This window comes from Carassius gibelio, chromosome A1 (assembly GCF_023724105.1).
Source record: "Carassius gibelio isolate Cgi1373 ecotype wild population from Czech Republic chromosome A1, carGib1.2-hapl.c, whole genome shotgun sequence".
Classification (NCBI taxonomy): Eukaryota; Metazoa; Chordata; class Actinopteri; order Cypriniformes; family Cyprinidae; genus Carassius; species Carassius gibelio.
Genome location: NC_068371.1, coordinates 16035936 through 16048151, shown reverse-complemented (window position 1 = coordinate 16048151; position 12216 = coordinate 16035936).

The window sequence follows — 12216 nt, the reverse complement described above, 5'->3', positions numbered from 1 at the left end:
TAAGTGTATTATATATATATATATATATGATACTAAAAAAAAGTAAAAAAATAAAACAATGCAAATATCATTAAAAGGTATATAAATCTTTTTTTTTTTTTTTTCAAAATAATAATTGTCCAACAGCAAAACCAGCATAAAATTAAATGGTAAAGTTAAAGCACGAGTCAGTGTTTGTCTTGCCTCCCCTTACATGTTTGAGGGGAAATTCCTTATATATTTATGTTATACCATTTTAGATATTATTTGAATATATTTACATTGATTAATGGTGTAAAACATCTTGTAAGATATATTCACACACAAAATATATATTTGATCCCAAATTCAGAAAAATAAACCTTTTACAGATATATTTTTATGTAATATAATTGATCAAACTTATTTTTAAATTATGGACTTTGTAGTAGAAATCAAGACATGAGGAAGAACATCACTTTTCTAACATCAGATTTTTGTTTCCCTCAACCATCTCAACAGAAATATATATGAATTCTTGTTATAAATCTGAAATTCTAACTGAAAGAAAAGTGTCAGAGAGCATGGTTTCTGACTAAAGATGTGTGCATGTATAAAACTGAATGAGGTTGGGCATGTGAATATGTGAGTGATTTTGAACAGGTGTGTCTTCTGTCCCATGGGTCGCCCTTCTCCACAATCACTGATCACACCCTCACGCGAACTTCATCGGGGTTGTGTAACCAATGACACGAGTCTCACGCTGTAAGTCTGAGATGGAAAGAATGTGATAAAGGCACATTTGGTCTTATTTTAAAGATCTGGTCATGAGATCACATTGATTCAGATGCAAACTGGGAGGAACAAAAAGAGGTTTGCATTTATACGCGATGTCAAACTAGAGAACTGCTGCATTTGCTGTAATTACAGTCAGATGTTAAGCACTAAATGGATGTGTTCAGCATACTATGGCATCTGGGTTTGGCAGCATCTGATCCTTGCATTAATGGAGGTGTATGAAATCATACAGGGCGTGCTAAACAGCTCTAGCGTGGCTCGTGTTCCTGCTCGCCTGCGGGAGAGACGCATACAGCATCCATAAATACAAGATTCAATCACATTATGTCTGTTGGCCCAGCTTCAACAACAAACTCTGGACTATGATTACAGTCTAATCTGACATTTTAATTATTATTACATGAACTTTAATGATGTAACGACAAGCCTAAAATTGCAATATATTATTATAACAAAATGTAGTAGACTTCTATTACATAGAAAATAAACACCTTTTTTTTGCTGTAAACATAAACAATAACTTAATTTTGAAGAAATGAAGACTTACTATCTTATTTTCATATTTCAATCAATTGTTTCTTGATTTTATAATATTTACATATTTTATTGAAAAAAAAATAGAAAAAAGTATTTAGGAAGAATGTTACTTTTTTGCAATGATAAAAATTATTCAATATTTCATGCAACAAACATGTTTGATGTTTTCAGGACATTTAAAAAGACAATTATTGCTTTATTCTTATTAAAATCCTGTTTAAAGTGCATGAAAGCATACATAATGCCATTTAAAGAAACTTATATCATTGTTCGCCATCCACATTGTTGGTCTGTCTTGAAATCTTTATGTTACTATCACATGTAAATGTATGCATTTTACATTTTACTTTAGCATTTTACTTCCCATACTGGGAGATCAAGGTGTGTGATGTATACTTGATATATGCAGTGTTGTAGTTGGAGGAAATGAGGAAATCCACCCAGATTACAGATCAGAGAAATAAAATGTCCCTGCAAGTACAAACAAACACACACACCTGGCCAAAAAGCAAAAACACGTTTGCTTAATATTTTCCACATTTCCCACAGTCCAGTTTTGAAACCAGAACATTTAGGAGTTGCACAAATTTCTAAAAGAAAATGATATTCTTGGATTTGTAAGAATGTTTTAGGCTTTGGAGTACATTAAATTGGATTTATGTTTTGTTTTTATAACATTTAAAAACCAAAACAAGTGTAATTAATTCAAGTAATGAAATAATTCAAGTAATAATAATTTGATTAGAAACAAATTCACAACAAACATTCGCACTGTACTAGATCAAACGCAGATGTAAACACTTTACTGAACATGTGACATGAGCAGATTGTGTCACAACACATTCACAAAATAATTTTCACCTTCCTCGCATGTTTTTATTTTCCATGGTGTTATAGTTAAAACATGTCTGGTGGACTTTAAAGCAAACATAACATGGTGCGTTTTTTCCAGGTCAGTCACAGTCACCGCAAACATTTGGCTTTAATGACATGTTGGTTTAATTTGGATGCAGGACAGGTGTTCTGCGAGGCCCTTCATGCATTTCCATTTCAAACAAGTTTCCTCTCGATGTTGAGGAGATGATCGCAATGTGTTCAAAGTCACAAAACATCTCTCAGTCTTTCTGAGTTTGTTTATTAATAGAGGATGAATATTCTCAGAGGAAGCTGTTTGCCGAGAGTCTGGAAATTACAAAATTACGTAAGTTTAACATTGTTGGTCTTGAGGGTTTGAGGCATGAAGAATTTCCACCCATTGGAAATGGAAAAAGGAAATGGAAAATGGTTTGGTTAACCTTGTGACCAGGTTCTTTTCACCAATACTACACCTATTTCTCACTGGTTGAAAATGGTGTTTACAAAATCAGCTGTTTACCATTGTCCGTGAGGGTGTTCTGAACTGGCAGCTGGTTAAGACTATGAATCTTCATAAATATGGTCTTATTTGGGAATACTTTTATGCTTTTACGGTACAGTGATACTGCTTTGACACGAAATATAGGATAGGATTGTTGGATTGTTGACTGGATTATATGACTTATATTATTACATCATCGCATTTACATAAAGAATATGAACAAATAATACATTATTACTATAAATGCATAGTAATTTCATAGTGCAATATGAAAATTGAAATGTCATCTCATCCAATAAAATGAAAGAATCCTACTTCACTGACACACAATCCAGTTAAATCCAACTGTTTTAGAATCTGTTTTTAGCTGGTCTAAACTGTTTAGATGGTTGATAAATCACCTTGAGAAAACAACTACCATATTTCAAAATACATCATGGTTTTTCAAGCGAGGCCTCATGTGACTCTCGTCAACCATCTAAACCATCGTGAACCAGCTAAAAACATAATCCAAAAATATAGCTGTTTCCTTAAACTGTATTTAGATATTAGTATTTAATACTATATATTAGTATCCAAGCTGGTTTCAGATGGTTCAGGATGAACTACCAGTCAAGAATTTTCAACCATTTAAACCGGCTTAAAATAAGTTAACATAAGAAACATAACCCAGAACATAGATATCACCTCAAACTACATTTATAACATTTGTAGCCTCGTCCAAGCTTGTGTAAATAGTTTAAATTCATAGTTTTCAGTCACGTGACTGACTTGAAGACATTGCAGGCAAAACATCCACAGAACTGCAGCACAGCCTGTCAATTTTTTATCTGTTCCAATCCAAAAATATATCACCTCTCAAAAGTATGAAACAAAGATATGTGAACAAAACGCAAGTTTTGGCCATTTGCAATCCATATAAAGCACCCACAGCAATATTTTAATAACTAAAAACAGCTGTAAATTCTAAAACATTTAACTTTAAAACACTCAAAGTGCCTTTAAAACAGTGATATTAGATCAAATTCAGTACACACTTTATTGATGATGCGTGCTTTATGCAGGTAAGCAAATGAGTCCAGAACATGAACGCAATGTGCTAAATGGTTAAGTGTCTTCTTTATAATGGTTTTCTTTATAATGTCTTACTACATTACTTACCATCAGAAACCAGCTACCATATTCCAAAAAACAGTTTGAGTATTTGACTTAATATTTCCAGACGGGATTTATTGGTCAATCACCTAAACCAACTTAGATCTGCTAGAAAACATGGCGTTTAACTTAAACTGGTTTCAGCTGGATTTTTAATCCAGCCCAAGCTGGTTTATATGGTTGACAAGTGGGACTACCAGCTGGTGTGTGCATGGCAGTGGTAGACAATCTTGAACCAGCATGTCCACCTTAAGATGGGTTGAGTTGACGTTTCCAACCAGGACCTTCTTATCAAAAGATGGTGATCATCAATGCCGCATTTCCACCGCAGGAACTTTACCCAGGAACTAGGGACTTTGGCCTGGTACTTGGTGTGTTTCCACCGCTGGAACCAGGAAGTAAATAAAGTTCCGGGTAAAAAAATGCCCCTCAGATAGTCCCTGCTGGCGAGGTGGTACTTTTTCAAGGGGCAGGACTTGGGCGCTAAACATCCTGATTGGTTGAGTTCAACCACCATTTATTTGGATCATTTTCAAAATATTACTGTTATTGTGTCATGAAATGTAACTTTAAAAGTATTTCAGGTGAGAATGTAGTTGTTTAAAACTCAAATCTGTGGTTAATTCATGAAGACTGCACCTATTTAACAATGTGTTTCACCGATCTCGGAGACGGTCAGCTCCACACGATCAGCGAGAGCTCAGGGCTCATGTTTCCATCTAGAGCAGTCTCACCTCGGCTAGACCTTCTGATGTGTGCCGCTGGCTCTGACGTCTCTTTAGTGCTTAAACATAAAATATAATTAGTTTTGGGTAAATCTAACAGGTTATCTTTGGTCTGTATTCAATTTATCTATACGTTAAAATTAAAATAAAAATATTTATATAATATTTTGTTTCATTGTAAGGGCTGTTTATATACACATATCTGTAAACTAAGTACATTTCTGCCGTTGTTTTCATGTTTAAATGAAAACGAAAGGAGGCAGTGGTATTTGATATCCTATTTCGTTTATTGTAAATATACAGAGAGGAAAATTGCAGTAGCCAAAGCGAGCTGACTGAAGTTATCAAGTACGCTGCTGTTTGCAGAATTACCGTATTTGCGTCATCGCAGACATCACACTCCCGAGTCGAATGCACAAAGTCTGAACTACCGATAATGCACGTCCAAAATCAGCGTACTTTGTATTGAGAAACGCACGCACTACGTCACCTACGTCAACAGTCTATTTGCCTAATCTTCCCGGTACTTTAGTCTGGGGGGAAAAAAGTTCGCGGCACAAGATACTTTACGTTAAGAAGCTATAATCCCCAGAACACAAATAAACTTTTGTGTTTCCACCTGTTTCTTGTGTTAATGGCAGTAAAGTGTTATTAGTGTTTTACAGGCAGGAACAGCATTTTATACGCAATATATTCCTGCATCAAAGTGAGACCAGAAACTCTACGAGACCTTTTTCACAGTACAAACACTGGCAGCAGTCAGTTGGATCAGGACTTTAGGGGTGAAATCTGGTCACAGGAAAAGTACTCTTATTCTTTAATGGAGCCATTTATATAATTTGTCTAACATGGCTGTTTATGAACTGCACGATTACACTTGGCACTGTGTCCAAATCTTCCACTGGACGAGAGATGGGCAACTCAACATAAGTCAGCATTTAACATGGACTGTGTCCTGGTACTACACAAAGTTGGGCTAGATTAAGCGCTACAGCAGGAATATATTATAAATGAATTGAATAATGAATAAAATAAAAACCTATTCCTAATGTTTTTTGTTTTGTAGATTTACATTATATTTATGTTTAATCACAGGATATGTAATGATCATACACAGATCTCTAACCTGTGTGGCTGTGTTGTCTGTATTGTGATAACATCACAGGTTGTTCCATATTAACTTGTGGAGATGTGCCCTTCGGAGTGTGTAGGGAGCAGGATCAAGGCTCTTTGTGAGTCGGCCACAGCTGTGCTGTGGAGTATGCTGGTTTGGCAAAGCTCTTCCTTTTCTGGGTGGCACACAGATGAAGTCATGTAGAGGTAAGAGAGGTGGAATAACACTAGACCGGATCTGTGCAGACGTTATATGAGCTGTACCAGAAGAGATTTCACTCCAGGCAGTCTCTCAATCTCTCTGTGCATTTCCCAACAAGCACAGGCAGTGTTAAAAATGATTATTTCAAAATCCATCTGCTCATGAAACTTTGTTTGTTTGTTGTTGCATTTTCTGACATTGTATTTCATTTCATCAGACTGTTTGATGTTTCTGTGTCTGTGACATAAGACATATACCCTGGTCTGTTCAATATGCATAGTGATCAAATTAAATATATATTAAAATGTATTTCTCTTTCTCTCTCTCTCTCTCTCTCTCTCTCTCTCTCTCTCACACACTAAAGCAATATAATAAATATGTTTCCATATATAGGAAACTAGAGCTTATATTATTTAGTAGGATTACTATAATATACTGTATGCATGAACCATATGTATATATTGCTACATATATAAAATAATAATAATAATATAGTAATAAAGTGCAAAACTGAACTACATTTTTGCATGTTATAGCTGTACTGAGACACTCAAAATAATGAATTCCTCTTTCATGAATTAACACATGGGTCTGCATAAAGCAAAACACATATTCAAACTTTTATGTCACTTAATTGTTTGCATATTCAAAAATTTCATACATGAAAACGTGTGTGTTTAATGGTCATTATATTAAATAGTTTAAATAGTTTCTATTTCAAATATGCATAACAATATTTTATGTTAATATATTACAATATATTGAATAATACATAAGGAATTGTGGCTTTTTATATATTAAAACATACATAATATGTACATGTAATGTTTATTTATTTATTTAGCACTCAATCAAATTTTCCATCAACCATGTTTTCATGTCTTCAAGAAGACATCCAAATGTCCAAAAATTCTCAAATGTCAAAATTCGTTTTCATTAACAGACAATAAATAAATGTTATTTTCCATATGGGTTGATAGCTATGAGACTAAGATCAATGTAATATTACGTATCCATTTCAGAAGAAATCTCAGTGTTTTCTCAACCTGGCCTCAGATCAGATGTGCAAACTCTTCTCAAAACCTACTAAACTATGAAAGAGAAGTCTTCATATAGGACTGAGTCGTTCTGTTGTATGGATATGGATGAATGTGCATTAGTGCATGCTGTGAAACATCTCTCTACTGTAAGTACATGCTGTAGGTGTTTCAGCGTATAGCTGACAGGCAGGAAGGGCAGGTCTTACATGTGCGTGTGTGAAACTGTACATTATACGCTGTTTTTACAGCTGCAGTCTCCATTGACTCACTCAGAGAAATCCCCCATCTCTCCCTCAGTGTGTATTTGTGCATGTACCTCACCTGCTTCACCGGACCTTCTGTAGAGTTTGAAGATCACCATGGTGACAGCGGGGTTGATTGACAGCACCAGTGGAGGAGGCCAGTGGTTTGTTGTTCTGAACTTTTAGCTTCATACAAAAAAAAAAAAAAAAAGTCTATAGCATTACAAACCATATTATAGTTTTCATTTTCTTTTTTTTTCTTTTTTGAATATATAACACTGAATTTGTGATAAAAAAAATAATTTATACATTTAAATAATAATACTTTTAGAATATATTTTGCCATATGCCACATTCCAAATGCTTTAAGGTTGAATACCAGCAACAATAATAACAGCACTATCTAGTAACTAATAATAATAATAATAATAATAATAATAATTATTATTATTATTATTATTATTATTATAGATATCCAGATATTACGTTATATAATATCTGATATGTATATATGCACGTGTAAACATATGTGCGCATATCTTCATCATCGTGTTCGTGTTTATTCAACAAAACAGTAGCGTGACAAGAAACGACAAAGAAGAGATTACGCTATGCATTGGTTCCCGTTTGGGATTCACTTTTTTTCCCCACCATGGACAATTTTTCCATTTTGCTACTATGCCTTGAGCTGGAAACTCAAACTTAAGGAACATGTGGAAGACTTCCTGTTTCTAACACATATCACCCACCCGCATGGCTACTTACACCCATTCCTGCACGCAGGACTGAAAACTAGCACTAAGGAGCAGTTGTCAAGGGAGGGGCTTTGAGGGTGTTTGCTGACTTTGTGGAGTGGGTGATGGTATCCTGTGGATCATCTCTGACCATTGGACCAGCTGACGACGACACCAGTTCTACTCCTAGCCCAGTGGCCAGCCAGAAATCATCCTGCTGTGAGGAGCGACAGCAAGTGCCCAAAGCAGACCAAGAGCCTGTTTACGCTGCAATGTTTGAGCACATGCCAAGAGAAGTGATTGAACAAGACATCATCCTGGAGCCTGAGCTAGCCGCATCTGACCAGGTGTGCAAGCCAGCTGCCCCATGCCTCACTGTGGGAGTTTCTTGTACTAGGGAATAAAAGTTCCACCCACCCCTTCCATCACTGAGAGTGAGTGTCTGACTGCCTCAAGGTATCACTGTCTATTTGGAGAATTAATCAACCCTTTAAACCTCCCCGAATATATTTTATCTTCACCAGACCCTCTGATCCTCCAAGCCTCCCTGTCCTTCCACCTCTCCAAACCAAAATTATGAATATTTTGCTTTGTTTTGTATTGGCTTTTCCATGGATCTCCAGTATCTGCCCCAAACCTCAGCCTTTTCTACCACCCAGTCATTGCCGTCTTCCATCATCCCTGCTTTACAACCCCAGACTCCTCTCAGTGGTGTGGCTCCTCCTCTAGCCTACTGGGAGCGATGACCTCCTATGACTTGGATGACTTGAAGACTTGTCCTCCTCCTCCAGTCTCGGCAGGTTCGGATCTGCTTCGACCTGTTGCACCTGCACTTCTTCCACCTTCAACCTTTTTCTCCCTGCGTTGTTTGTTGTCATGGTCACTTATTTGGTTGTCATTCAGTTTATACAGTATGTGTGTTATTATTTATCCTTGTTTGCAAGTATATTTAAGTTCCATTGGTTCTGTTTATTGTTGTCAGGTATCTTCAATGTTAAGTATGTTGTAAGCCTTCTCTCCATTGGGATTTACCTTCTGTGGATTTATTAGAGACTTATATTATATACACTTATAATATTTAAATAGAGTTCTAATAAATAAATAAAATACAAATAAATAAATTAGCATTTAATGTATGGCCCCATGCCCTCAGAATAATTAATGCTTTCTGATGTGTGAGTACACTGAAGTTCTTGACCTTGGGTGGCATATTGACTTTATGTGTTAGTGTTCTTACATGAGGATTTTTCTTTTCTTACAGTTTGTTTTCTAGAATAATGTGTAGCTGGTGAAACCAAAGGCTGCTTGGCCTGTGATTATTTACTCAAGAAGATTTGTTTGGAAGTGTAACACAGGTCCAGTTCTGGCCTCTCTCTTTATCGAACACACCAAGACATGTTCATTTCTCAAGACACTTTACAGTGACAGACAGCAGTGTACCCACGGGACACTTGCTTTTGAAGGAAAGCATTTCCTGGGACTCATCCATGAGTGATTAGTGATAATTAAATCACTAGTTATCCAATGTGTGGGTCCAGCTTTAGAGCTAACTGCACACAGGACACACTTCATGTGTTTTGTGCAACCTGAGAGACTGAGTCTCCAGGGCCCTGCAATATAGCACAGACACACAGCCAGCCCACCCCCACACACATTTGTTGTCTACAAAGCTCACGGATAAATTTCTCAAAGCCTAGTTTATTCATTAAAAAATTTGAGATTTTCTCCAAACCCATTGAGCTCCCATTCTGTCTACTGCCTACATATACAGCATGCTTCTGAGAAAAAAACATCATAAGTGACAGATTTGAAACACTTTACTTTCAACAAATGCATGTGCGACACAATCCATTGCTCCTCACAGTTTCTCAGATTTCAATAGAGCCTGACTTTTACGGAAGCTTGTGTGACTTTTTTTTATATCACAATATTTACTAAGAATTGTAATATAAGAATTGAATAAAGTAAGAATTATAAAATATAGTCTCAAAATTATGGGGGGGGGGGGGTATTATTCTGTGGAAAACACACGCTTCCAGAGGCTTTAAACATGAGGAATAAATAAATAAATAACTTTTCTTTTATATAGTTAATGGATATTTGTTCAGGTTTTAAGTAAAACTTTTTTTTTTTTTTCATAAAACAAGACTTAATATCTTACATTACTGTGTATCACAAGTATTTTACCTTATAGGATCTAGTGAAAACTCAGGGTTTGGAGTTACGTCATCATGTAGAGAGTGACATGGTATGTATACAAAGAGACACTGTTACACAATAAGATCAGTAAGCACTCTGTGCGAACTGTCTGTCCTTAAGTGTTGTTCTCGTAGTCAGACACGATTCTGTTAGTCAGAAAACAATACAAGTGTTACCTGTTGCAGAAGCATGAAAATAAGTGAATGGTAAGAGAATATTAAGAATAGACAACAGTTTAAGTGGTGTGTGCCTCCCTGCCCAAGAAACATAGTGGTTGGGTATACACATGAGGTTTGTGCATACTGCTTGAGTGAGAACAATGTACGGGCAGCTCTCGAGGGGTTGCCTGTGCTGATTGTGAACAGCTACTGCTCAGAATGTTCAGCACCTCCCTGGCTGATGACGTGGGGATTGCAAGGCAAGCTGGGAGGGGAGTTTGAGACTGCTACTGTGCTTTACCTATCACCAGACATTGTGTCGTACCTCAAAGCCCCGACACTGCCCACCAAACCCTGCCATACTACATCTGTGTTGGTGGGCAAAGCATACAAGGTGGCAGGTCAGGCTGGTACGTGCTTCCAAATTATGGATATCATGAAGGCGTACCAGGCCAACCTACTGGAAGAGCTCGATGAGAGTGAGGGGGCCTGACAATAAAGAACTATTTTGGGTTGTCGAGACCATCCTGGCTATAGTGTCTAGGATAAAGCTAGTCACAGTCACTGTGAAGCATTTTCAGAGGGTGCTGGGCCTCATGGCAGCTGCATCCAATGTCCTACCTTTTTGCATTCTAAGCACACGAGACCCCTGCAGTGGTGGTTGAAAACCAAGGGGTTTTCCCAGAGGCGAAAAGTTTATGGAGGATTATGGAAACTTTGGGTCTGGTCCTTGAGAAAGCTCAGTACTAGATGCTAGAGTGCTGGAGTGGTCAAGACCATACTCAACTCTATAGCTCCATCCAGACAAAGACTATATGGCTTGAAATGGAATGCGTTCACCTCTTGGTGTAGAGAGTGCGGGTTGGACCCAGATAACTGCCCAGTGGCTTCAGTGCTGGACTTCCACCAAGATTGCTTCTCTGCTGTTCTTACCCAATCCAAATTTTAGGTGTAAGTGACAGTGATAGTGGCTTTACACACCCTGTTAGTTGATAGGTCTCTGGGGAGGCACCAGTTGGTCATATTGTTCCTCCATGGAGCATACAGAATGAGGCCTTCAGCTCAGGCCAGAGTCCCAGCATGGGATCTGACGACGGTTCTCAAACGGTTATCCCTGATCCCCTTCGAGCCATTATAGTTAGTGTCAGAGAAACCTATCATGCTAAAGATGGCTTTTTTTTTTTGGCCATTACATCCTTTAAGTGAGTTGGGGACCTTCAAACTTTGTATGTAGCTCTGTCCTGCTTGGGGTTTGCTCCCGGGAGGGTGAAAGCCATAACCCAAGACATTAGACAAGCACATTTGTGAACTTCATCTTAAATTCTCTGTTTTACTGTCTGTGTTCATGTCTTCTTCACTGTCTAACACACACACACACACACAGACACACACTTGAATTAAAATTCTCATTCTCCACCAAGAGGCTTTCCGAGGCTCCAGACGCGGAGCTGCACATTCATGCATGATAACACAATGAGAGAGAAACCTGACTCGCAGATCTGAAGGATAGCGTTATGGAATGAGGGGGAAAGATCTCTCAGATCCAAGTCTCCTACCGTCAGCCAAGAGCCACATTCCTGTGTGGGTCATGGGTGTGGGTCTGGGTCAGCAGTGTTTCATACCCTGGGTGGAGAGTCAGTGAGTTGCTCTTTTTCCTTCTCCTCTTGACGATTCCATCTCTCTCTCTTGGCCCACAGATAGGACGTTTGGTGAGGTTTTGATGAAGCATCTCTGCAGACCACCAGCATTCCTCCAGGGTTAAGCTCATGTTTACCCAGGCCAGTCTGGGTGAGTTTTGGGAAATAGTAGCAGTCCGACACATCAGAATCTGGAAGAATCATGAGTCAATGGGATCATGGCTGAAGAGAAAGACACAAAGCATAACAAAACACTAAAACAGATTTCTGAAAGAGTTCTCATTCCTATCAAGGAATGTACACAGAATTTAAACATAATTTAGAACCAATTCAAGTGGAATAAAACAGGAATCCTTAACAT